We start from the raw sequence: 304 nt of genomic DNA on the forward strand, positions 1-304 counted from the left end.
TTGCGTTGTTTTATTAAAGAGTTTGGTACAAATATTTTAGTACTGACGGAGAAATTTTATTTGCAAAATGTGTGAAGTGAAAGTTACGGCAGACAAACGTTTTACGGTGCAACAACACTGCAATACAGCTAAACATAGAAGCTGTGTAAACAGAGAAATTACCACGGAAAGTAGACAACGATTGTTGTTTGAAAAGTCATCCTCCTGTTCACCGAAATCAGGAAATGCCTCCGAGTTTTCAAAGGATCTTTGTACTATGATGGTTTCATCAAATATTCCATTACATAAAGTAGATACACCTAGT

The sequence above is a fragment of the Cryptotermes secundus genome, unplaced genomic scaffold (assembly GCF_002891405.2).
Source record: "Cryptotermes secundus unplaced genomic scaffold, Csec_1.0 scaffold512, whole genome shotgun sequence".
Lineage (NCBI taxonomy): Eukaryota > Metazoa > Arthropoda > Insecta > Blattodea > Kalotermitidae > Cryptotermes > Cryptotermes secundus.